Below are 585 nucleotides of genomic sequence, written 5' to 3'. Positions count from 1 at the left end.
TGATCAGAAAAATATGGAAGCCTAGGAGAAAGGGATCTGGGCTCAGCTAAAGCGCCAGTCTGCTCCCCTCAGAGAGGCAAATTTTGTGAGAACCCATGGAAAGGATCCTGAGCTGCTAGAAGCTATTCTCTATGAATTATTGGCATAACAGGAGTGAAATAAAGATGTCTGAGGTGTACACACACAAAAAATAAGACAGAAAAGAAAGAAAAGACCAAAGTGAATGTCAGAAGAGACTCTGAATGGAAGAAATGAAGTAAAAGAACTGAAAATTTCAAAGGGCATCTCAAGAAAACAAAGTATTATAATGAAATGTGCAAAGACTTGGAGTTAGAAAGTCAAAAGGGAAAAACATGCTCAGCATTTCTCAAGCTGAAAGAACTGAAGAAAAACTCAAACCTCGAGTTACAACATTAAAGAAGTCCTGGTAGTGTAGTGGATTATCAGCTGGGCTGTTAACCACAAGGTTAGTAGTTTTAATCTACCATGAGGCTTTCTGCTCCAGTAAGGATTTACAACCTCGGAAACCCTATACAAGGTCTCTATGAGTGAGAACTAACTTGGTGGCACACAACCACCAATAGC

Source organism: Chrysochloris asiatica, unplaced genomic scaffold (genome assembly GCF_000296735.1).
Source record: "Chrysochloris asiatica unplaced genomic scaffold, ChrAsi1.0 scaffold00002, whole genome shotgun sequence".
Taxonomy (NCBI): Eukaryota; Metazoa; Chordata; class Mammalia; order Afrosoricida; family Chrysochloridae; genus Chrysochloris; species Chrysochloris asiatica.
Note: the sequence above shows the minus strand (reverse complement) of the source record.